Below are 24,422 nucleotides of genomic sequence, written 5' to 3' on the forward strand. Positions count from 1 at the left end.
AGCTCACCATATCTAAAAACTTAGTTCATCTCAGCCCTTCTCCCTCCCCCAAATCTGTCTCCTCCTCTTGAATTTTCTTTTTATATGCTATCTAAACTTCCCCCAAAGAGTTATCTATTGGTACCTTCTCAAATTGCTCATCTCTCCCAAGCTATCCAATCTGTCTTCAGTATCTTTCATATTCTGGAAACTGTTTGGTTAAGGCCTCTAGTGACCCTGGTGGTGTCCAGTCTAATAGTCAATTTACTCTCCTCACGCTTACTTCTCAGCTGACTATTTTCCTCTCTTGACCTCTGGTACATTACACATCCTGGTTTCCTTTCTACTTCCTTTCCCTGTTCCTTTTGTATCTTACATTCTCCTCTTCAATCTCTAAAATACAGAGTTCCTCTAACATATCTTTAAATACCATCAATATATGCTGATCCACCATATATCTAGTAAGTTCCAGACCTACGAACATAATTACTGACTTGATATCTCTCTCTCTGTATGTCTCTAAGGCATCTTAAACATAACATAGCCCTAAGCAAACTTTGATTTTCTTTCAAAGCCTCCCATCTCAGTGAATGGTATTGCATTTCATGCAATTGCTCCCTTTCCTTCATCTCCCACATGTAACCCATCTGTAAATCTTATGATTTCTACCTTCACAGTAAATCTCAAATGTACTTCTCTTTATTCCTGTTCTACCACTTTGGTCTAAGCCAACACCTGGCCTCCAAATGGATTTCTCTAATATACCTCTTGTCACCCTCACCCCAAACCCAGAACAATCAGAGAGCAAACGTTTTAAGGACTTTTTACTGTGGCCTAAAAGGCCATGCATAATTTGGCTTTTGCTAAACTCTCCAAGCTCATCTCATTCTGTTCTCTCTTTGCCCACAGAGCTTAAACCTGCTGTCCTTTCAGTTCCTGGGACCAGCCCAGCTCTTTCCTGCCTCAGGGCTTTTGCATCAACTGTTCCCTTTTCCTTGAACACTGCCTACTCCTTTTATGTGTATTCCCGTCACCTAATTACACTTGACATTAGGTACAGTGACTGACTCATACTAGGTTCTCATTTGCTGAATGAGGGCAACAAATGGATCAGACCAGAAAATTCTACCAACAACCCATTGGTCAGTGAGTAGGATAAGGGGAAACCACTCACTGTGCAGAAAATGCAATGGTGCTCCATTTTCTTAAGGATTTTACAATCTCATTGGGCAGGTAAGAAAATAACCAAAATATTAAAAGAACAATATTTAGCTAGAATGAGACGATTTAAATGCTTTCAGAAAAAGGTAGTATGTAAATCACAAGTTAATAATACTCAGGTAGCAGCAGTATAGAAAGATAATTGCCAAATGATTAGTACAGACTTATGGTTCCCAACATTTTCATTACCAAGGATTACAAGGACCTCATATTTTAAAAAAAGAAAAAAAAATCTAGTAAACAAACTACATTTATCATGCAATAGTTTACTTTCTCATTTTTAATTATATGAAATTCCTAATTAGACAGATATGAGCCCTAAGTAGAGCATTTAAGTAATCAGCATGCTACGAAAGATGCAAGTCAAAAGTTTTAGCTTTGTTTCAGTATCGACAGAATTTTCAGTGGGCATTTTGAAATATTTAAAATATCTTGCAAACAACCACCTGATATTCCATTCAAATCTTTAGCCTATGTGTTTCGTAAAGAAAATAATACACATGGCTCGTTTATCTTTTTTCTTCATAAGAGTCTCCCTATAGCTCTTTGCTGATTTGTAACTGTAAAGTGAATCGGATTCCTTGAGGGAGAGAAACTTATCATTGTGGTATTTTGATAATAAGGTAATCAAAGTTTGGATAATCTACCAGAGCCAAATACGTTAACAGACGGCAGAGCTTTGCTTTACGTCATGGCAGATACCACTGTGGAAGCTAACATGCCTCCTCTTTTCTCCAGTGGTTGCCATGCAGCAGTAGAGAGAGAAATGGAGAGGAAGGAAATGAATAAAACTTTCCATTTTAATGGAACTATAGGGTATCCTTTCCATCTTGCCTTTATGAAAGGAAGTAACACTATATACTAGTCAAAGCTAATTTAAGCACTTAAACTCTTATTTTTCCTCTGTACTTGTTACATGATTTTAATCATTTTACACACTGTGAGTTCTTAAGTAATTTGCATCAAGGGAAGGAAGAACATGTAAACATTTTATATTCCATAAAATGAACAATCCTTCATGTGCTTTAAAAGTGTCTCAAATAAATAATTCTTTTCAAGCTGTCACACTTTAAGAGTATTTCCTAAAATCTGACCATTATCAACAAAATGGGTGTTTCTACAGAGGTGTTCAAGATATACAAATCATGTTACATAAGTTCTAAAGAAGAAGAAAGTTAATCATATAGTTGTTGAGCAACTTAACACCGGAAGTCAAGTTATTTCAATTCATAATTTTGCTAACAGGTGCTAAATCTTCTATATTTTAATAGCTTTTGTGTGGGAAGCAAGCTGTAGTTTAGTTGGTAGAAATTTTATCTTACGAGACAGATGCTTGATAGAGCAAGCTTTTTTGGTTCTTAATGCACCCCACAGTGCATCGAAATTTTCGCTTTTCCTGTCAAGATGTTCAGAAACATCCCCATGTTAAGACCTAAAAGGACTTTACGAATGAAAATTTTCTTCCACATTTTAGCCACAGACAACTGTGGTGACTCTTCTGAGGTTATATATAGCCTCTGCAAGCTGGAATCCAAAGCTGTAGTTTCCTTTTCGTTTTATGTATATTTATTTTATTGTGGTAAAATATACATAACAAAAGCATGCCATTTAACCATATAATTCAGTGGCATTAACCACATTCACAGTATTATCCAACCAGTACCATTATCTATTTCCAAAACTTTCCCAGCACCCCAAAGAGAAACTCTATCACTAGGAATATTTTATGCAACTCGTTGAATAAATGTTTATTCATTAAATAGTTCATCCACTAAAAGCATATTTATCAGCTACCCACCATGTGTATAATTCTGTGCTCAATACTGGAGATGAACAATGAACAACTATGATGAACGAGAGTGAACAATGGAGAGAGTGGCATGTTTTTGGACATTTGTGTCTTTCTGGGAATAGCCAAGTGATCAAAGCAAACATCAGTAATAATAATATTCATACTGGCTATTTGACCTAAGAGCTTTATGTATGTGAATTCATTTAATCCCTACAACAATCCCATGAGGTATGTATTATTATTATCCTGAGTCTACAGGGGATGAAACTGAGGCAAAAGGAGATTAAGTAACTTAAGTCCAAGGTTACATGGCTAATAAGAGTTGGAGCTGGGTTTCCAACCCAGGGTGAGAGGTTTAGAGTGTTGGCCCTGAAAGCACTGTATGTAACTATTTTTAACAAATACATTTTATTGAGGCATAATTTCCATAAAGTAAAAGGCAACCAATTTAAGTTATAGTTTAATGAATTTTAACAAGTGAATACAACCATGCTATGACCACAGTCAAGAAATAGCACATTTTGGGGGGTTGGCCATTTAGTTCAGTTGGTTAAAGCATGGTGCTGGTAGCACCAAAGTTCGATCCCCACATGGGCCACTGTGAGCTGTGCCCTCCTTAAAAACAAAACAAAACAAAAAAACAAAAAAAGAAAGGGAGGGAGAGAGAGAGGAATGGAGGGAAGAAGAGAGGGAGGGTGGGAGGGAGGAAGGAAGGAAGGAAGAAAACACATTTTCATAACCCTAAAATGTTCCCTTTTAGCCTTTTGCTGTCCATGCTCCCTGACCCACAACCCCCTAGGCTTAGGCAACCACTAATGTGCTTTGTGTAACTATAAATTTTTCCTTTCTAGAATTTCATATAAGTGGAATCATATAGTATGTACTCTTTTATGTCTAGTTTCTTTTGCTTAGCATACTGCTTGAGATTATTGATATTGTTGCATGCATTAGCAGTTCCTTTTAATAGCTATGAGTAATATTCCATTGTGTGTATATTCCATCAGTTGATTATCAATTCATCTGTTGATGAGCATGAGGGTTGTTCTCAGCTTTGGCTACTATGAATAAAGCTGCTGCAAATATTCGTGTACAGATACATACAGATCATATTTTCATTTGTCTTGGGTAAATATCTGTGAATGGGATTGGTGAGCTGTATGGTGAGTGTATGTTTAACTTTTTAAGAAACCACTCAATTATTTTTCAAAACAGTTGTAGCATTTTATGTTCCCATCGGCAATGTATGACAGTTACTCCACGTCCTTGCCAACTGTTGGTATTTCAATCTTTTTCATTTCAGCTTTTTCAGTGGATATGTAATGGTGACTCACTGTGGTTTTACTTTGCCCTGAAGACTAATAATATGAAGCATCTTTTCATGTGTTTACTGGTTATTCATACATCTTCTTTTGTGAAGTGTCCAAATCATTTGCCCCTTGTTTTATTGGATTGTTTTATCTTCATACTATTGAGTTATAGGAGTTCTTTATGTAGTATTATATTTTGGATACCAGCCGTTTGTCAAATGTGCATTTTGGAAATATTTTTCCCCCAGTTTGTGGCTTATCTGTTTAATTTTTATTTGAGAGCATAGGTTTTTCATTTTGATGAAGTTCAATTTATCATTTTCAAAAATGATTTGCCCTTATTTTTGTTTTAAGAAATCTTTACCTATCCCCAGTTCAGAAAGATTTTCTCCCATGTTTTCTCATCCAGTCTTGTGCAATTAAGTATGGTGCTATTTGTAGGCATTTGTAGATGTTCTTGCTCAGGTGGAGGAAATTTCTTTCTATTGATTTGCTGAGAAATTTTGTCATATATGAAACACTTAACAAATGCTCTTTCTGCGTCTATTGAGATGGCCACATTATATTTTCCTTTATTTTGTTAATATGGTGAATTACATTAACCAATTTTTGAATTTCAAATATTTCCGGAGATAAACCTCCCTGCATCATGATACAGCATCCTTCTAAGTACTGCTGGATTTGATTTGCTAATATTTTGCTCAGGATCTTTGCATCTACATTCATGAGGGTATTGGTCAATGGTTTTCTTTTCTTAGAATGTCTTTAACAGATTTTGATATCAGCAACGTTGACCTCATAAAATGAGTTGAGAAATGTGATTCCTTTCTCTATGTTGTGAAGGAGTATACACAGAATTGATAATGTTTTTTCCTCAACTGTTTGATGAAATTCACCAGTAAAGCCATCGGGGTCTATAGGTAGGCCCAGATCAGGACTTCAATTTTTTTAAATAGATATTAGGAATTCAATTTCTTTAACAGATATGGGGCTAAGTGGGTTTTCTATTTTTTCTTGAATCAATTTTGATGACGTACATCTTTCAAGAAGTTTGTTCTTTTCATTTAAGTTGTCAAATTTATTAACAGAGGTATTCATATTACTTTATTATGCTTTTAATATTTATACAACCTGTAATGATGTCCCCGCTTTGATTTCTAATATTGGTCTTTTTTCTTATTTATTGATTTGATTGATGTTTTCAAAGAATCAGCTTTTGGTTTTATTGATTTTTCTCTTTTGTCTGTGTTCTATTATGTTGATTTCTGCTGTTATCCTTATTTCTTTTTAACTTTGGTTTAGATTTTCTTTCTTCTTTTTACAGCTTAAGTTGAAAGCTTTTAAGTAAAAAGTTTTTAATTATTTTATTATAGTTGATATACAATGTTATATTAGTTTCAAATGTATAACATAATGATTTGACTTTTATATTCCTTATGAGGTGATGACCGCAAGAAGTCTAGTAAACATCTGTCACTATATAACGTTATTATGATAATATTGACTATTTTCCCTATGTTACACATTACATCCCTATGACTCATTTTTTAAAAATATATATATAATTTGAAGTTTTTACCTCTATTCCCCCTCACCTCTTTTACCTGTCTCCCTACTCTGTCCCCTCTGGCAACCATCAGTTTGTTCTCTGTATCTGTAAGTCTGTTTCTGTGTTATTTTATTTGTTCATTTTTTGTGTGTTTGTTTTTTAAGATTCTGCATGTAAGGGAAATCATACAATATTTGCCTTTCTATGTCTGACTCATTTCACTTAGCTTAATAACCTCAAGGTCTATGTTGTTGCAAATGGCAAAATTCCGTTATTTTCTATGGATGAGTAATATTCAGACATCTTTATTCATTCATCTCTAATGGACACCTAGCTTCCTTGGCTTTTGTAAATAATGCTGCAGTGAGCATAGTGGTGCATATAGCTTTTCAAATTAGTGTTTTCATTTTCTTACACAGAAGTAAACTTGCTGGGTCTTATGGTAGTTCTACTTTTAATTCTTTGAGGAATCTTCATACAGTTTTCCATAGTGGCTACACCAATTTACAATCCCACCACCAGTGCAAGAGGGTTCCTTTTTCTCTATATCCTTGCCAACACTTGTTATTTGTTGACTTTTTAATAATAGTTTTGACAGTATGAGGTGCTATCTTACAGTGGTTTTGACTTGCATTTCCCTGATGATTAGTGAGTTGAACATCTTTTCATATGTCTGTTGGCCATCTGTAGGTTTTCTCTGGAAAAATGTTTGTTCAATTCTTCTGCACATTTTTAAATGGGACTGTTTGTTTTGATGTTGAGCTATATGAGTTCTTTATATTTTGGATATTAACCCTTTATCAAATATCTTCTCACATTCATTAGGTTCTTTTTTCATTTTGTTGATGGTTTCCATCACTGTGCAAAAGCTTTTTAGTTTGATGTAGTCCCATTTGTTTATTTTTGCTTTTGTTGCCCTTGCCTGAGGAGATATATCTAGAAAAATATTGCTAAGATTGATGTCAAAGAGTTTACCACCTATGTTTTCCTCTAAGAGTATTATGGTTTTAGGTTTTACATTTAAGTCTTTAATTCATTTTGAGTTTATTTTTGTATATGATATAAGAAAGCTGTCTAGCTTTATTTATTTTTTGAATGTACAGTTTTCCCAACCCCATTTATTGAAGTGACTATCTTTTCAATATTGTATATTCCTGCTTAAATTTAAAACTGTCCATTTTGTCTCTTTCTTCTTTTGTAATATAAGCTTTTAAAGGTATAAATATCTAAGTATTACTTTTGCTGCACCCCACAAATTTTGATATGTTGTGCTTTCATTTTCATTCTGTTCAAGATGTTTTCTAATTTCCCTATGTTTCTTCTCTGGTGCATAGGTTTAGAAGTGTGTAGTATAATTTCCAAATATTTAGAGATTTTCCAGATATCTTTCTATTATTGATTTCTAAGTAATTTTCCTTGTAGTCAGAGAATATCCCCTGGATGATTTCAGTTGAGACTTGTTTAATGGCCCAGAACATGGTCTATCTTTATTGTTCTGTGTGCACTTGAAAAGAATGTATATTCTGCTGTTATTAGGTGGAATTGTCTATAAATGTCAATTATATCAAATTGGTTGTCGTTCAAGTATTCTATATCCTTACTGATTTTCTGTCTACTTGTTCAATCATTTTAAGATAGAAGTATTGAAATCTCTGATTCAATTGTTGACTTGTCTATTTTCCTGATAATTCTATTAGTTATCACTTCATGTATTTTGAAGCTCTGCTATTAGATGTCATCAAGGACACTCCATTTGGCTGGTCAAAGCTCAAATGTCTTCTAGGCCTATGAGAGCACTAGAAATTGGCTTACAGTTAACCAGTCATTATATAAACTTACAACCTGCCCAATACTGTGTTTATCAATCAGTATAGGCTAGGTTATGCTGTGATAACAAGCAACTCCCAAAGCTCAGTGGTTTATAACACAACAACAAAGAGTTCTTTCTTGTTCATGCTACATGTCCATTGCATGTTGGCTATGACTATTCTACACCGTTACTTTGAGACTCAGAGTGATGGCGTACTTGCTTTCTGAACATTGCTGGTCATATGGCAGAGGAAAAAGAGCACATGGCAAACCGTGTACTGGCTCTTAAATCTTCTGTCTCAAGTGTCTTAAACTGCCACCATTCATATTTAATTGGCTAAATCAAGTCTCATAGCAAGGCTGACATCAATAGGATTGGAAAGTCTAAGCCTCCCTCAGGAAGGAATACCAAATATTTGTGAATGAGAAAATAATCTACCACACTGTGCTAAGCATTCAAACACCTTGTCCTTTACTCTTCATAGCAGCTTTCTATAATAGATACTATTATTGTCTCCATTTTACAGATGAAGAAAGTGAGGCTCAGAGAATAACCTGGCAAAAGTCAAGCAATACAATAGTCCACTCTTATCTACGGTTTCACTTTACATGGTTTCAGGTATCCATGGTAACTGCAGTCTGAAAATATGAAATGAAAAATTACAGAAATAAACAATTCATAAGTTTTAAATTGCTTGCCGTTCTGAATAACATGATGAACTCTCACTCTGTCACACTCTGTCTTGCCCAGGATGTAAATCATCCCTTTGTTTAGCATTTCCACACTGTATATATTACCTGCCTGTTAGTCACTTAGTGGCCATCTCAGTTACCAGATCATCTGTCGCAGTATCACAGTACTGGTGTACAAGTAACCCTTATTTTACTTAATAATGGCCCAAAGCTCAAGAGTAGTAACACTGGCAATTTGGCTATGCCAAAGAGAAGCCATAAAGTGCGTCCTTAAAGTAAAAAGTTATGTATGTATAGGAAAAAACATAGATTTATAGGGTTCAGATTCAGGCATCCACTGGGGGTCTTGGAATGTATTCCCATGGGTAAGGGGGGACTACCGTCATCAAAAGGCAGGGTCTGGGTCCAGTTAGTCTGACCCCAGTGTAATTGTGCTATACTGCCATAAGAAAAGAAAAGGAAAAGGAGCGACAGAGTTTGGGAAGGAGTGCAGCAAAGAGAAAGGAAATGAAGGGAGACACGAAAATAATTGCAAACTACTTCCTATGGAAATCTGATGCAGGGATCAGAAAGAGACAAGGAGAATAGAGGAGGCCAGAGAAAGAAAAAGTCTTCCTACCTCATTCTTCCCAGTCCACTGCTCCTCTGTCTATTCCATACCACATGCCTTTATCTCACACTATGCCAAGAAAGTTCAGCTCCTGCCTTTCCACATTCCAAAAGTACTAACCCGATTATCTACACTGAAGTTCCCCCAAAGTCCCAGCCTATTTTAATTGACTATTCTGTTTATACAGTGCAAAAAAAAAAAAAAAAAAAAGAGTTACTATAGAAATTTAGCATTGACCAAAGATATTTCCATTACCGGTATTTATGCCTGGCATGTTGTGGAAATTCTAACACTTGACATTTTTTATTGTCATCTCTGGAGACATGGATGTTAGGGATTTGTGAACCAAAACAATACCAAAAGCTTTCTGAAGCGATTCTGTGAGAACTGGAGGTGAATATAGCTCATTAACACAATCTTAGAATTACATTAAAAAAATAAACTGGAAAATATTATTACCACATATTAAAAAGGCTAAAAATCTATATATAAAATGCTCATAGAAAAATATTAGATCCTTATAAGTAAATGAGGTGGGAAAAGAAAGATGTTTCATTCAAGAGGAAATAACTAGTAAACAAATACATGGACGAGTTCAATATCACTAATGTAAAAGACATGCAAATTAAAACAACAATGAGGACTATTTTACACTTATTAAAGGGACATACGACTCTTTAAATGTCACTACTTGGTCACTTTTTTTTTTTTTAACTGAAATTGTTATAAAGTGTTGGTGTTACTCCTTGTTGAGAACCAAGCTCATGTGGGTTACCAGTCATAATATTTGGGCCTATATTTCCCTGAAATGAACTCTGAGCTTGACCCAACTTTCTAGTGTGGGGGACTGCAGCCCCTTGATAAACCTCTGATGGAGAATTGCCCGTCTCTGACGGAAAATGTGGGAGGCCGTGGCGGGACCTGCAGAGCCCCTCGGTCACTGGGTAAAACAAAAACTTTCTCATATCCAGGCTTCTGACTCTCAGTCCTGCTGTTTGGAATGTATACTGAAGAAATCATCCATAAGGAAACAAAGCTCAATAAATAAAAATTACCTGTAGCATTATTACAGAAAAGATGACAAAATAAATGCCTGACAGCGGGTAAATAATTAAAAATATAGTGTAGTTATGAAATTTTAAATCACAAAGACTACAAAGCAACATGGGACACGCTTCTGAGATGGTATTAATTGAAAATGGGAGAATGTACTCACTGCCATTATTCACAAGGGCTAGAAGGGAGCAAGGTCAAAGGAAAAGTTAGCTCTGCTGAGGTGACAGGACTGTGAGCACAAGTTCTCTCTCACTTATTTAGATTTATTGTGTAATGCAGATAGAATATTTATATAAGAATTCTATTTTTAGAGAAAAGGAGAAATAGAACACTATGACCCTTTCTACTCTGCTTCTCTTTGGAGGCTCCCGAATTTTATTAAAATGCAAAACTCAGAATCATTCTCATTTTTGGTACATTCTGATAAATATATTATAAGCTTACTCAGAGTTTGAATTGGTCATCTTCTTGGGAGGGTTTATGTGCAGATTAATAGCTCTTATATTAATCCAATTAGCTTGGAAGACTGTATGGGAAAGGTACATCAATCCTATTGTCTACTTAAGTTTTTTAAATTACAGAGTGTGATGCAGGGTATTAGTAAAGTCAGAAAGCACAGGAGAATTACATTTTAAAAGCATGATATTTACACTTTTTAAAATGTTCAGTATGTTTTTGTTTTCAACGACATTTCAGATGAGGAATCTCCATTTAAAGCAGTGAGTTTAATTGTTAATCTGAAAAAAACACAGTAATTACACAATATTGTCTGTGTTTCCAGACTTTTGGATACTCCTGTAGTGTTTTTATTATACTTTTCAGATGAACAATTGGACCCACTATATTACACTTAGAGATGCTTCACCTGAAAAGGGGTTTGGAGGTTAAAGAAAGAGGGTCAGCATATTTTTTGGAAATATCTAATATACTGTTTACAAACAAATTTATCCGACATTTTGAATACCCTGTGGTGTCTTTCCCTTAGCATTATATCTTGTAAATGGCAAAAAAAAAAGAAAGCCAGGCACGGTCTCTCAAACTGGGGGGTGGAGGTGATGGGAGAGTGGAGCAAACAGAGAAGAAAGGGGGGCCAGGGCGCTGTCAGTTTCTGCGGCTGTCTTGGCTGAGGAAAGTTAGGTTTGAACTGAAGCTTTGAAATGAGTATGGATTCACTCACTGATGGATGGGGGTGAAATTGGGGAATGAACCAGGGAGGGAAGAAAGAGTGTGTTATGCCCTCTACTATGTCTGGAAACAGTTTTCTTAGTGTTCACACTGGGGTTGAGGCAAAGTTGGGAGAAAGATGAAGCTCTATAGATGTTCCTCTCTTTTCAGTAGTTCTAGTTACCTCTAGGCCTCAGAGGTAACAGTGCAGAAAGCTGTGTGTGTGTGTGTGTGTGTGTGTGTGTGTGTGTGTGTGTGTGTGTAACGTGGGGGTGGTAGCAGAGGCAGTGGTATCAGGAAGGAGAGGAAAATCTCAGAGAAGATAATGAGGCTGTTGAGTGTGGGAGCCCAGAGCAGAAAATATTCTGGTGCCTGAGAGAACAGGAAGGAGTGTATATAAATGTGTGCGTATCTCTTTTTAGATTCTTTCATTCAGGAGGCATCTCCCTGGAGACTGAGGAGATGGTAAGAGTGCTGAGGTGCTGTCAGCTCCACTTACTGAACTTCCGGAGAAAGAGTGAAATGCAAAGTAAAGGAACTGCCTCCAGCAGCTCTCAGGGAGAGCCAGGGCTGGCAAAAGGAAGGGGCAGGTTCCTGACCTGGAAGGGTTGGAGAGGTTTCCAGATTGGTTCCCTTCTCATTCTCTCAACCTCACTGCACTAGCAGCACCCTGAGCAGGATGGAAAACTGTATGTTCCAGGGCCCCGTCCAACTCTAGGACAGCTGCAGGGATGGTACCCACACTCGTGCCCTCACCTTCCCTACTTCTGTACAAACCCCAATGCCCCCAATCTCAAAGAGGATCCTTTCCTGGGAAAGATCCGATGACAAGGTCAGGGAGTGTAGATGGACAGACAATACATTCCCCTGCAGGGACTTCAGAAACTTTATGCTCAAACTCTCCTCAACCATCCCGCCCCTGTCCCTTTCTGTCTCCTCAAAGGCCTGCCTACCAGAGGTTTGTTTCTGACCAGGAGTCACTAGGGCAGAGGAAGTCTGTGGGGTTGAAACACTACACCATACATTTGCAACAGCCTTCTTTGCTACGCTTTTTCATTGCAAATGTAAAGTAATCCGTCTGCAGTGTTGCTACGGAGCTCCTATATATATATATCACTGTTTTGGGGATAAGTATGCTCCATGTTGAAAAACAATAAAAGCCTGATAAACAAACATTTGGAGCATAGACCCTTTAAAGAATGTTGTCTTATAGTCTCTAGAAATGCCACCTAGGTACTAACAAGATTTCTTATGTACCTTACGCCAGGTTGCGAAGCCTGGAACACATTGTGCTTTCACAGGATGGGCCATTGCTGCTGGTGCTATGGGATGATTTTAGATTGTATGCTGGCTCTTAGGGCAGCAAATGCCATTGATTTATTTAGTGAGAAAGTTATTACCACTCTAGTTTTTTTTCCTTCTGATGACACCAACAAGGAGGTCTCGGTTTGGAGCCAATAGATTGACTGCTTTGGTTGATACAGAGGGCAGAATTCCAAAATGGTGGCTCTGCGGCTAGATCCAGCCTGCAGGTATGATTTGCACTGCACCACATATAATGTTTTGAGCCAATATTTAAAAACTCAGAATATTCTGCCTAAAAATCCAGATTTCTAGCTTCTGTTGAACAATCAGAACATCTGGCAACCCTAGGCCTGCATGTTTTCATGACAACAGCTGGCTCTCCCCTTTAAATAGGACATACATTCTCCAGTTTGCCACAGTCTCCACTACTTTTTATCGTGTTGTACAGGACCCATATCTACTTCCATACTTCCCAGCCGCTCTGAGCATTTGAGTCTTAGGCCTATTTTAGGATTCTTTGGCTAAAAAGGTAGATCACAGTCAAACCTGAGTTCCAAGCTGAGGAATTTGGCCTTTATTTCCATAGTAGAAAGCCATTAAGAATATTTTCAGGGGGTAGCCAAGGTTTAAACTAAACCCCCAAATAATTCTGCCTTTTATTTGAAGCTGGGAATGAGAGGAGGAGACTGGAGGCAAGAGGTTAGTGAAGAGGTTACTTCAAACCTCACTGCCTGGGGAAATGGGAACTGGGCTCTCTTGCTAGACTGGGTTGCTAGGAGCTGGACCTAAGCTGTGAAATGAGTGGCTTGACCTACGTGGCTTCTAGATATTTGGTTAAGAGCAGGGTTGGGAGCTTTGGGCAGTGCAGGGGCAAGCAGGGAGCCAAACCTTGACTGGAAATACATGGCTACCAGCAGACAGGTGAAGCTAGCTGGCTGAGAACCAAGAAGGGCTCCCTGACACAGAGATACAAGGAGAAGAGGCCTAAAAGAGGGCCTCCAAGCAGGAAGGAAACCATCATGGAGCTCAAACTGGTTCTGGCCAGGCAGGTAAAGGCCAGACCAGGATGGTAGCTGTAGGAATGGAAATAGCTGGAGAGAGGCAAGAGCCATTTAGAAGGAAGAGTCAATCCAATTGGTGACTAATAGGAAAGGGGGTCTGAAGGAGGAATGACAAAATGAGTTTAAGACTTTTAACGTGGGAGCCAAGAAAATAGTGGTGCTATTACCACACCCAGAAAAGTGAGGAGGAAGAATACATTTTAAAATATATGAAATATGAGGTGGCCTCAGGATGCCCAGTAGGCATTGAAAGGACCAGAATTGAGAGAGGTCTGGGCTGAAAGTAAATATTAGGGTATCATCTAGATGTAGATGGGGAAAAAAGGCAGAAGGAGGGAGAGAAGGAGAGTAAGGAGCGAATCTTGGGCCCTGTTTAGTTTTGAGAGCCACGGAAGTATCAGGAGTGGTCTGAAATGGAGGAGAAACATTTAGCTCCATGCTGGTCAGGGGGCAAGGCTATGGTGTTCAGTTAGGTCAAAACCTTCAACGACCAAAGTGAATGAGGACTAAGAAACAAACGCTGAGCCACAGAAAAGTGTTTTCTAGAGAGATCTCCATATTCGTTCATTTGTTTGACAAATATTGATTGAGAGCCTGGCTCTTATCAAGGCCCTGAACAAACGGAGGTGAACCAAACAGAGAGCCTATTTTCACGGCGCTTGCCTTCTACTAGATCACATTACTGACTGTGATCAATGCTGCAAAGAAAAATGAAGCAGGGAAAGTGGATAGAGAATGACAGGGTGGTCCAAAAAGGCATCTCTGAGGAAGTGGCATTTAAATAAACAAAACCCTAAAGTGAGGGAGGGAGCTATGCAAATATCTGAGGAAGAACATTCTAGGCAGAGGAGAAAGTAAGGGCGAGGCCTGAATCTGGCCATATGCTTGGTGGATGTGCAAAAAACAAGGCGGCCGGAGTGGTAGAGAGCAAGGGAGAGAGAGCCGGGGGGGCCAGGCCATGCAAGACCACATAGGCCATGACCACATAGGCCATGAGAAGGACGTGAGACATTAGCCTATGTGAGAGGGCCCATTGGACGGTTGAAACAAGACAGTGATGTAGTATTAATTTACCCTGCAAAGGACTACTCGGGATATCTGTTTGTGGCCTGAGGGTGAGCCCAAGGAGGGGGCAAGAGCGCAAGCAGGCAGTTAGGAGGCTCTTATAGCAGTTGAAGTGAGAAATGGTGGTTTGGAGCAGGGGGAGTGTGAGATGGATGCTAGAAGGATGGAGGCATCAGAGAGGGAGAACTTGCAGATGCTGGGGGTGGGGGAGGATATAACTGAGAGCACAGGAGAAGAGGAGGGAAACTGTTATGTACATGAAAGAATAAAATCGTCTACACTCAGGAGGTGTTTAGAAGTTCTGAGGCATAAAGAAGTCAGGGTACTCCGGCCTTCATTCCAAACACTTTTGTTTTTTTCTTTTGTTGTTTTTTCCCTGTGGAATGGCTGTTGATATTACAGGAAGGTTAATTTGCCAATGTTCAAAGAACATTTGGGGAGGAAACTTGTGTTTCTAGAGTATGATAGGAAAATGTTGACCTCGCCAGACCTCAAGTGTTGGTCTAGACAGAGGGTTTCTTATCTCAGTCTAACTAGTTTTAAGAACAACACCTCGTGATATTACCTCCTTAGCCTGACTCCGTGGTTTCCTGGACTCTGGGAACCGACATGTGGTGGCCCCCTGTGGCCCATCCTGAGGGCCACCACTCTCTGTCCTCTCCATACTATTAGCTTCTTCCATCTGGCTCTCCAAGCTGCACGCTGGCACTCAGGCAGTGCTCCAAAGTACTGCTTGGATCACATCAGGTCTTTTCTCAAAAATTTTCACGGGGGCCTTTCCTCCTTAGCAAGTTGAAGTAATTACCTCTTCTGAAAGCCCCCCCGCCTGTATCTGTGTCCTACTGGTTTCCTACTCACTCCAAGATCCAGCCAAGTGGCACTGCTTGCATTTCTCCAAACATGCACCTCCTTATTCTATTGCATCACCTTATTCTATTTCCGTGCCTTTGCTCCTGCCCTTCGCCAGATAATTTCCCCACCCATCTTGGCCTCCAGAAAACCTCCTTACCATTCAAGACTCATCTCTCACACCACTGTCTCCACGAAGTCTTCTGAATGTGACCACCCTCCTTTCTTTCACAACTCGCACTATTCTTGGGTACTTGCCAGATTCTGTGTTGGGTTATATGTGTGTTTGTCTCCTCCCTCCCTGCATGAGTCTGGTGCAAAAGCTCCCTTTTCCTCTTGTTTGTGTCATCTAAGGTTTGTAGCACAAGGCCTTCGACCTAACAGGCCGTCAACAAATACTGAATTGGATTGCTTTTCAGATGAGACAAACAAGAACTCTGAAAGACATGAGAATGTGGGAAAAGCAACTTGTAAGCACATATGCACAAATGTTGAAATGTGCTGTAGGGAAAAGCAGTGGGGCAGCCAATGAGATGGACGAGGGTGTGGTGGGCAGCCAATCACATGGACCCGGCAGTGATGGAGGCACAGGCCTGGAGCCAGGGCTGCAGGGTCACCCTCCCACATGTGACCCCTCTGTCTGGACCAGCCACCCTGAGGATCTCCTAGACTGCAGAAGTTATAGGTACTGTTCTCACTTAAGACAGTTTGCTTTCCTGCTATAAATTCTTCTAGGTGGTTTGAAGAGGCCCTCCTACCAGTCATTTTGCATAACAGCTGTATAAGCAGAACAGCTGAGCCCCTCCACTCTTAATTTATGTGCCTACACTTGGCTATAAGGGCCTGGGGTCACCAGACAAGTTCTGACTCCCTCCTCCTCATTGATTCTGGTTCTCTTTAACTGTTTATCACCATGAATTTGTCCCAAATCTATGACTGACACCTAACCATCAAAAGAACTTGGCACAATAGACTCCCAATTCCCCAAACAGCCTTTTCAGCTGTTAGAGCACGAAAGACATCTACCATTATTTAATTCCGCAGCCCCCCAGCTAAGCTGCAATGCAGAATCAGCTGCATACCGTGTTTCCCCAAAAATAACACTAGATCTTATATTAAGTTTTTCTCCAACAGACGCATTAGGACTTCTGTTCAGGGGATGTCATCCTGACAAATCACGCTAGTGCTTGTTTTTCCGGTTTGGTTTAATTTCGGGGAAACACGGTAGCTTTCCTGGGCCCCACCCCTAGAAATCCTGATTGGGTAGGGCCCAGCATCTAAATTTTAACACGACTCCTGTGGGTGGTTCTCACACAGCCTTAGGAATGGTGATGTAATTTCTCCCCTTCTAAGTGAGGGCTGTGAGGCCAGTGCATGTGGCCACCTGGTCCGAGGTCATGCTGCTGGTGTTAATAACAACAGTTCCTTAATACTTCACACGGTACCTTACTTCACGTGATACTCCAATAACCCACAACGCTGGTGTGATTACAGAAGAAGCCAACAAGCTGTGGAGCAGGCAAATGACTTATCTAAGGTCTCACTGATAGTGAACAAACTGGCACTGAGATTTGAGTCCCAGCCCTGCCATCTTTTCATGGAAGAATAAGGGTCCCTAGCCCAAGCAGGTGCTGGCGGGTGGGTCTGAGTGGGAAGGACATCCTAAACCCGTTCCACGCAGGTCTGGCCCCTTACTGCGTGCTGTTACCTAAAGAGAGGGGCAGTATACGAAGGCATACATTGACTTCCTGCCAGGTTCACAAGCTTTCTAACGATCCATTTAACCTTTCAAACAGATTTTTAATGATGAAACTGGTCAAATATATGAAATTAGAAAGAATTGAATAAAAAACAAAACCCTGTTCACCCAACATCCAGATTCAATAATTATGAATTTGTTGCCCTTGCTCTATCTAGCCCCTTTTATTATTTTTCTTCTTTATTCTTTGCTGAAGTCCTTAGATTTGAATATTTTTTTTTTAAAAATCCCAGACATTATATCATTTCTTCCCTTTACACCAGGATGCGTCTTTTAAAAACAGCCACCCTTTGTGTGTGAAGTGTGGCTCTGCAGGCAGTGACCTACCTGTACCAGGGGCACAGATTCCGGCCAGCGCTGCAGAACTGCCTGGGTTCGCTGGCAGGTCTGTGTTGCCCTCTGGCACCAGGTGTGGGTTCTCAGTCATCCTGGCTCGCAAACAGTTTGGGTTCCCTCCAAACCCTCTGCTACATTCAGTTGTTGATTTAATCCAGTCTTGGTTTGCCAGCCACCTTGCCTACTTAAAGGCTGTCAGAAATGGAAGTAGCAAAGCAGCTTCAGGACAGGTTACTCAATTCACGGTTCACAGGTAGAGCTGTAACCAATCCCCTCAATGCAGTAAGATACAGGACATACAATTCTGCTGCCATAAATCTGAGACACAATCACAGATTGAGGCAGCAGCCAGCGTCTCAAGCACACATCAGCAGGAAAGAGCAGTCATCTTTTTTGGAACTCCTTAAATATTTGCCTGCTCAATGCTGGGTGCCCACCAGCCACGCTAAGATAAGAGGTGCCATTTCTACAGTGGGAGAAAGGGTGTGACAAGAGGGCCCTTTTATAGTTCACTTGGTGGAGGCTGTTGCCCTGCTACATGCCACCAGCTGTTCCCATCAGTACTACACCTATAAAAACAAAAGCCAGAGTCATGAAATGTGGCACGAAACATGTCCATCTAAAGCTTTGGTCCCGGCCCTTGGCACTGCCACAACCAAAGCCATGTGTGGACTTTCTTTAGTCAGCTGGCCAGCACCCCTACATCCCTGCTGATCCTAACAAGGCATTCTTAAGAAGCTCCAGAATGTCTGTCCGCTGAGATTCTTCCCCATTCATTTTGCTGACACACTATCCAACACAGACTGGACACAGGAACCACAACGTTGGCTTAAGTTACCCACACTTCTATTTTGGGGAGACCGTAGCATATATGTGTCCTAAAATGCTTTCAGGAAACAGGAATAGCCAAGCTCAACACATGTTTTTACAAACACCTACTAGTTTCCACTTTCAGTTTGAGTAAACAATACTTGACCACTTAGTAGCTCCAGGAGGATCTCAGTGCTGCATTCTGCCACCACCACACGATCTGACATCCACTGACTCACCTCATTAAATTCTTCTCTCACAGGATCGCATTCCTGTTTTTATGTGGTGACCAGGGACGGAGACAATCAGTGCTGTAGTTATTTTTCAACTCAGAAGGGAATTGATGTCATTTGACCCCTAGATGCATCCCTCACATTGAAATTAAACTACATGTGGCATCATTTGTAGATAAATGTGTCTTTATGATGCTGGAACCACCACAGAAAAATTAAATAGTTCAGTTGATTTAACTGACTGTTTTGCAGAGAGAATTCTTTGGCTGGGTTTCCCATAATGATAGGCCCCACTTGTTAAATTTACTTTATCTGGAGCAGGGTGGAGACTAGGGTGAGGCCAAATGAAGTGCCTAAGGCACAAAATTTAAGGAGGTACTCACTCTCAGGGTCATGCACCTGCTGATCCTACACTTGTGCAACCCTGGGAGTGAGTGCCTTCTTAAAGTTTGCACCCAGAGCTCTTCACTTGGTCTCTGTGCTGTAGACTGGGGCATAATAGTTACCTAGTTAAGTTAGCATATTCCAGTCCAAATCTGGGAAATTCCAATTCAGTACATCTGGGGTGAGGTTCAGGCATCATTTTAAATTAGCTCCCTCAGGTAATCCTGATATGTAACCAGATTTGGGATCCAGATTCGGGATCCACTGATACAGTATTTAGAATGCCACCATTAGAAGGTGACATTCCCTTAAATTTAGCATGATTAGCTCCAAGTGTAAGTACCGGGTACAATTTTGAGTTTTCGCCATGTAAAAAGTACTTGGAGATCTGATTCTCTGGGAGTTAGAATTGTGTTCTGCTGCAATCAATGTAAAATCCTACTAACAATGGCTTACACAAGTAAGGGTTTATTTTTCCCATGACTAGAAGTCTGGAGACAGGTTACCGCTAGTATTGGTCAACAGAGAGCTAACATCAGGGTCAAGGCCTCTCATTCTCTTTGACTATTTTTGCTTGTATGCCTTAGAGCCCCCAAATGGCAGCTGTAGTTTCCGGGGCCCCTTACCTTCAAGACAGCCAGGGAGGAAGAAGAAGCAGGGCACTGCCAACCTCCTCGATTCCCTTGTATCAGGAAAGTGAAAGGCTTCCCAGAAACCACCTCTTCCCAGACCTCTACTACCGTGTTTCCCTGAAAATAAGACCTAGCCGGACAATCAACTGTAATGTGTCTTTGGGAACCAAAATTAATATAAGACCCAGTATTATATGATATGATATGATATGGTATAACATTATATCATATCATTATACCCAGTCTTAAAATAATACGGGTGTTATATTAATTTTTGCTCCCAAAGACACATTAGAGCTGATTGTCCGGCTCCGTCTTATTTTTGGGGAAACACGGTAGGTCTCATTGGCCAGAACTAGGTAACATGGCCACCTGTCGTTGAAAAGGAAGCTAGGAAATCAGGGACCAGGCTTGTCGTCATGGGCTTAGACTAGTGCTCCTCAAACTTTAGCAAGCATTGTCATCACCTGGAGGGCTTGTTAAAACAGATTGCTGGGGGTTCCACTCCCAGAGATTCTGATTCAGTGGGCTTGAGTTAGGATCTGAGGATTTGTATTAAAGTTCCCAGTTGAGGCTGATGATGCTGGTCTTAGGAAAAACATTTTGAGAACAACTGACTTGCATTGAAAACACCTGGTGAGCATTTTTTTTTAAGGTACAGTTTCCCTAGGTACCACCTTTAAATGTTCTTTTTTGTTGGCGGGGTTCAGGCATTCCTATTGTCAACGCTCAACAGGTGATTCTAATGGTAGCCAGGGATGGGAACCACTTTTTAGGCCAATCATGATCCCTTATCTGGGGATGTTCCTGAGGTTTTATCAGCAAGGAGGGAGTCGAGGGTAATAGGGCGGCAGTAGATTTAGATAGCCGTTCCCAAACTTCTCTGCAATTTAATATTTTAAATTGGGAATATTTAAAATCTCAAAGTTCAGGTCATACCCCAGACAATTAAGTCACAGCCTTTGGGGGTAGGGCATCAGTAGTTTCTGAAGCTCCCCATATGATTCCAATGTGCAGACACGTTTGGGGACCCCATGGTTAAGAGAAAATTGCAATGAAGATGATTGCTTTTGAAAACAATGTAAGAGGAAGATATGAAGGGAGGTTATTCTAATTGGAAAGAAGATATTTTAAAATTATAGTTTCCAAATGTGTGAGAAAATTTCACAAAGAATGCTGTTGTCTATCTGAACTGAAGACAAGCAAGGAGGAAATGGGATTAACCTGGTCAAAGCCTTTGGGTTGGACACAAAGAAAAAGTTTGTAGCTGCAGATTGTTACAAGGAAATGTGGTACTGTGAGAATGGGGTTATGCAATCCTGTCACTTAAGAGCTATAAAAATAGTATAGATTCTCATCTGTTTAGAATGTTTTAATGTCATTCTTTCTGAGGGTGAAGAGGTAGATGAAATGTCCTGTCTAGATTCCTTCTTTGAAAAATTTCTGTTTTATTTCTCTTCTCATTTCACATCTCAACTTAAAAGACAGACCGCCGCATTAACAATTCAAAGAAAACATAACCTTTGCCCACCTATCTGCTTGAATGGATAAAATATTTGATGTCACCAGCTCCAACTGTTTGGATCTCTAAAAGGTTATTTTGTGCTTCTCGATGACAAGCATACTGCCAAATAGAGAGGGCCATCCGAATTTGATTTGAATAGGTTCCTGTGTTTGCAATGTAAATGTTGTGCTCATGCATGATATACCAGCATGTCTGAGCTCTGCTACTAACACACACACACACACACACACACACACACACACACACACACAAAACCCCAAAATAGCTATTTTCATGTCATCCATAAATAATTCCCATGTTTAAATATAGCTACAATTAAAATGTGTTCTCCTCTATATATGAAAGTGTTACTGGCAATTGTCAGTAGGACATGCCCCTTGAATTGTCTTTTGCAGGGCTGGTAATGGATTTACCCTGATCATACCTAGCCTTATTACCAGTAACATGCACCAGTCCAACTGCCAGGGTTTTAATTCAGAGGAAAAAAATAGGAGGCTATTTGTGGGGACAGAGACAGGAGTGCAGTTTCCAGGCTCTCAGCCTCACGTGGAAAGGTGGTGGCTCAGGTAGTAAACGGCCATCAACTGTGATTCCATGGGCATCAGCTGTGGCTAGTTGGCCACCCGCTGTAACCAGTGAGCCATTGGCCACTAATATAACTGCCGTGGCTACGCTAGCAAAAAATGGGGGCTAGCAAGAAGATGGTGGCTGGGCTCGCAAGAGCAGATTGCAGCTAGCAAGTGAGGTTGGTTGGCAGAGACAAGTGGACAGCGGGTTGTGGATTGTGTGGCTCCTGTTTCCTGTTTCTCTAACCCAGCCTCCAGCGAGACTATAGTGGTATGACTCCCTTACGTATGGCTCCGTGGGTGTTCCTTTTTTGCCTCACCATATCCTGCACTCTTATATGGGGAGCGGGATCGGAGACCCAGAAGGCAGCTCTGCATGACACGTGGCGCAGCGAGCAAGGTCTCCCGCATGACACCATTGATGGAGCAAACCCACACCCAGTGGTTGAATATCCCAAAGATTTAGTGGTTGAATATCCCAAAGATTTATCCCAAACTTTGTTGCACATTAGAATTGGCATGGGAAGCCATGGGTATGGAATCCAGGCATCAGTTTTTAAGATCCCCAGGTGATTTCAATGTGCAGCAAAGTGTAAGACCCATTGACTTAGTCACCTTATGGAATCTAAAATCTCTTAAAGAATTTCTCTCACGTCTCCTGTCAGAAGTTAGAGGTAGGAATTAGGTAAATTTTCCTCTTTCCTGAGTATGACAGAGATTAAATATCCCACCTAATATCTCAATCCTAAGAGAACCTCTAGTAGTTTGCCGACATGGCCATTCAGAATAAACACTATTTTTTCCAGCCTCCCTGCAGGAGAATGTGGCCTTATGCCTTAATTTTGGCCAATGGGGCTAAGTAGAAGTGGTATATGTTTATGCCTGAACAACTCTTAAAGGGAAAGTATGTGTACTTCTCCTCTTCCTTCATCTTGCTAACTTGCATGCAAACTTAATTGATGAAGCTCCAATGGCCAATTGGACAATGAGATGACTTGGAAAGTGGAAATCACGCAAAGCAAAGAAACAAGATGTTTCCCAATACCACTGAGCTTGGTACCGGCCCTACACTATCGACTATCTCTGGGCTTCTTAATCGGTAAGAAAAATAAGCTTCTATCTTGTGTGTGGCATTGTTCTCTTAATTGCAGCTGAATTTAATTTCAACAGAGTGAGTGGTTCTCAAATTTTGGTACCGTGTTTCCCCTAAAATAAGACCTAACTGGGAAATAAGCCCTAGCATGATTTTTCAGGATGTTATTCCCTGAACATAAGTCCTAATGCGACTTTTGGAGCAAAACTTAATAGAAGACCTGGTCTTATTTTCAGGGAAACACGGTATATATCAGAACACCTACCAACCTAATGAAGCATATTGAAGTAGATGATTCTGATGCCTTTCAGAACAGCTATGCAGATATCTCTGGGAGTTAGAGAGGATGCATGGTGAGGGTAAAACTTTGAAAGGTAATGATTGATTAGACTCATTTTGGAAAGGTGAATCTACTGAACAAAATATTTACCAGTATAGTGTACTGGTTAAAGATTTTGGTTCAGGCAACAAACAAACTTAGACTTAAATCCTAGACTTGCCACTTACCAGCCATTAGTAACTTAACTTTTCTAAGCCAGTTTCCTCATTTATAAAATGGTTCAGTAACAGTCTCTACTGCTGGTGGTATAATGAGAATTAAATGAGATAATCAAAGACAATGCTTAGTATGGTAACTGCCACATAGAAAAGGCTCAATAAATTGTTAGCTTGGAAAAACTGAGGGTAGAATTTATGATCTGGCTTTGAATTACATTTTAGTCACTGACTATTCAGTTCTACTCTGGGCAATGTGGTAACCACAAACCACATATGTCATCACTGCATGCTTACTAGAAAGGCTATAGTTAAAAAAGACAATAAAAAGTATTTGCTAGAATGTGGAGAAATTGGAACCTGTATACATTGCTAATAGGAACGTAAAATGATGTAACCACTTTTGAAAACAGTTTGGCAGTCCCTCAAAATGTTAAACATAGAGTTATCACATGACCTAGCAATTCTCCTAGGTATACACCAAAAGAAATGAAAACATATGTCCACACAAATACTTGTACACAAGTGTTCATAGCACCATTATTTATAGGACCATTAGTCAAAAAGTGCAAAAAACCCAAATGTCCATCCACTGACTGAGTAAACAAAATGTTTCATACAATATGATATTATTTGGCAATAGAAAGGAAGGAAGTATCGATACATGCTACAACAGGGGTGGACCTAGAAAACATTATCCTAATGAAAGAAGCCAGCCACACACACACAAAAAAACAACACACTGTGTAATTCCACTTGTGTGAAATGCCCCAAATTAGCAAATCCATAGAGATAGAAAGTAGGTCAGTGGTTGCCTTGGGCTGGGGGGAAGGGAAACGGAATGACTGCTAACAGGTACTAGCTTTCCTTGTAGGATGATAAATGTTCTAAATTAGATAGTGGTGATGGTTGTACAACTCTGTGAATATATGGAAGACCATTGAATTGTACCCTTTAAATGGCTGAATATTATGATATGTGAATTATATCTCAATGCTGTTAAGGACAAAACATAACACCCCATGGGAAAAAAAAACTTTAAAAAATTAGCTTTGTAGGGAAATATAAAATTTACCAAAGCAATGTCATATAATGGAATGACCATTGGCCAAGAGTCAAGCACCAGACT

The 24,422-nt window shown here is 40.0% G+C and overlaps 1 protein-coding gene across 2 annotated transcripts in view; it reads right to left on the minus strand.

Annotated features, from left to right (window-relative positions):
- The window catches only part of TIPARP (TCDD inducible poly(ADP-ribose) polymerase), a 114,454-nt gene that overhangs the window by 47,333 nt on the left and 42,699 nt on the right, over positions 1-24,422 (minus strand). The gene's annotated exons all lie outside the window — the stretch shown is intronic.

This window comes from Rhinolophus hipposideros (assembly GCF_964194185.1).
Source record: "Rhinolophus hipposideros genome assembly, chromosome: 2".
Lineage (NCBI taxonomy): Eukaryota > Metazoa > Chordata > Mammalia > Chiroptera > Rhinolophidae > Rhinolophus > Rhinolophus hipposideros.